The sequence below is a fragment of the Magallana gigas genome, chromosome 10 (genome assembly GCF_963853765.1).
Source record: "Magallana gigas chromosome 10, xbMagGiga1.1, whole genome shotgun sequence".
NCBI lineage: Eukaryota > Metazoa > Mollusca > Bivalvia > Ostreida > Ostreidae > Magallana > Magallana gigas.
The window spans coordinates 28,876,351-28,879,061 of record NC_088862.1 but is presented as its reverse complement, the minus strand read 5'-3'; the positions used below and the strand labels follow the sequence as shown (position 1 = coordinate 28,879,061).

The window sequence follows — 2,711 nt, the reverse complement described above, 5'->3', positions numbered from 1 at the left end:
GCCGATCACATTAATATTCATTAGACGTGTAGCAAAGTTTAGAGACAAATAACCAAAGAAAGAACATGTTTTACGAGCCTAGAGTTTGTGAAACGTCTAATTATAAGAAGCATGATGTATATTCTTACTATAACTCATGTCAACAATTTTACTCCAAATACGCCACATATACCTTTAAAGAAAAAAAACGTAGACAGAACCACATTTATAAAACTACTCTGATGTCAATAATAATATTTTACAGCCATAAGAATGAAACTTTGATTAGTATGTGATTACATGTAAATACCATTCATTACTTTGGTTGTTGTACTTTGGTCAAGTTGTAAGTTCTTTTGTAAATCGAGTCCTTGATGGTCGTAGATCTTTGAAACTATTAATTAAATCTTGGAGATTTAATATCAGGAAACTGTCTGTACTGAATAGTAGCTGTGGCTAAAACAATGTAAGGTAGATTGGATGATTTTGTTGACCATCCAGCTTTATGGCAATGCCCTTTGTAAAAAAAAAATCAATGTGCGACTGTGCGTAAAATTTTAGACAAATTCAACTCACTTATTTTTTTTTTAAAGTGCGTTAAAATTTGGACTAAGTCGACGCACTTTGAAGATGTGTGACGAGTATGTATACATCAGCATTTTTTTTTAGTCAAAGGGCGCACTTGTTTCATTAGCCGGGTCAAGCCGGATGATACTTCCGGAAGCGGGTAAGTTACTTGTTTCAAATATTTCTAAGCCGCCGGGCGATCAGAAAGTAGCCCGGATTGCCCGAAAAAATTCTAGCGGGCACATGGAAAACAACATGGCGGAAAACTGAGGTAAACGTCTTCTTGCACGTACAATATCCGTTTTATAATTGACTAAAATAGTTTTATTTTATTAACATTAACAGCTGATTAGTTGTGATACAACGGGTAATCTTTTCGGGCATTTTTTGTTTATGTTTAAACTATTAACGTTGCTTTTCTCTCTATTTTTGTTGAAGCTACATCTCAGTCTGTGTATTTTATGAACAAATAATGCAAGAAAAGAAAACTTGCAATTAATTAATGAAATGTTTTCTTGTAATATTATAAATAATTTTCGCCTTTACATTTTGATAGATGGATGTTGAAACACGATTAAATCGTTGGAGGTGCTATATCTGTCAACAAAGAGCTCCAGTCCACTCCTTAGCTTCATTGGAATCGCAAGAAATCTCGAAAGCAACAGAAATTTATATAGACGGAGATTATAGGTGAAAATAATTAATATAATATTTTCAAAAATTAAGGAAAACAATAATTATGTAAATTAGATACAAGGTTATTAAATTATTAAAGTTAACAATTTATCCTACCGTTGAATCTCATTGGGTGATGATGTGCAAATATTTATTATTGACTATGAACAGCCTAGAGTATGGTAAACTTTGGGATATTTGTGTTTCAGGGTCTACCTGCGTTGTCCTTTGTGTAGCTCTTGTTTCCATGCAAATTGTGCTGAGTACGAAATAGAACTTTTCCTCACGAAGGAACTCTCAGGAACACTGTGTGAGAAGCGTGCTTGTGCAAAAAACTAAGGTATCTTAATTGAACAGCAAATATTAATTTACTTTTCACTTTAGTAGAATAAAAATTTGTTTTGAGGCAATATAACGTTATGAAATTTAGAGAACAACAGTATTTTGTTCTAAAAAGAAATAATTTAAAGATTGTTAATTTATCCTAAATGATTAGTTAATTCCAATCTAATTTGTTCAATAGTCATACATGGTATCAAAGACACATAAAAAATGTACATATTATTTTAGATGTCTACAAGGAAACTTGTATCTGTCTCTGTGACAAGAAATGGTGTCACTACTAAAATTCCCTGTACCCAAGAAGTTGCAGACATGCTGATGTCCAAGGAAATAGGTAATATAATGTGGATGTTATGTTTCTTTGACATCTTTATATTATAACAAGAATGCATATAAGCTGATATAGCTACTGATATCCAACTTCAGAATCTTTTGTTCATATTTATCTTTTGAATTTTGAATAAAATTGCAACATTTATATTTTATATATAAATATATATATATATATATATATATATATATATATATATATATATATATATATATATATATATATATATATATATATATATATATATATATATATATATATATATGAGATTTTGAACTGAAATGAAGTTGCAATCAAGATAAAAATATCCCTGTAGTAGTTATGTGCTGATGCACCGGAATCAGTCAACGTTTGCTGAATCACTTTGTTTAGGTTACACTAAAATTGAATTTTGAAAGAAGATGGGGGAATAAGATGGCGCAACTGCCCATTTATTTTAGTCGTAGAATAAAATTTCAAATTTAACATTTTTTTTAGTTAAATTTATTTGGTATGTTATAATACAAGATTACAAAAAGGTAATTTCCGACTATATTCAGTTTAAAATATTTCAAAAAAGGATAAGAAAAAAATAATAAATCCATAAGTTTTGGTGGTATCGAACCCACAAACTAAACACCCAAGTTCTATTAAGTTACCGATTGTCTGGTGCTCTCACCACTGAGCCATTTCATTCACAACAAAGTGAGATGTTTAAATGCTATATGAGGCATTGGCCACGAATTTACGGACTTGTATTATTTTTCTAAAACGTTGTTGGGCTACAAAATGACATTTTTAAAGTATAGTTGGTCATCTCTACACATTTTTGTTGATT

General features: G+C 30.3%; 1 long non-coding RNA gene across 2 annotated transcripts; it reads left to right on the top strand.

The window, feature by feature from the left end:
* Positions 1 to 641: 641 nt before the first annotated feature.
* LOC117684074 (uncharacterized) lies at positions 642 to 1,979 on the top strand. Of its 2 annotated transcripts, none has more exons than XR_010710397.1 (4): positions 642 to 706; positions 1,103 to 1,236; positions 1,431 to 1,561; positions 1,792 to 1,979. It is a non-coding gene; the product is annotated as an uncharacterized lncRNA (long non-coding RNA). The 2 variants fall into 2 exon arrangements; XR_010710396.1 differs by having other exon boundaries at positions 648 to 817.
* Positions 1,980 to 2,711: the final 732 nt, after the last annotated feature.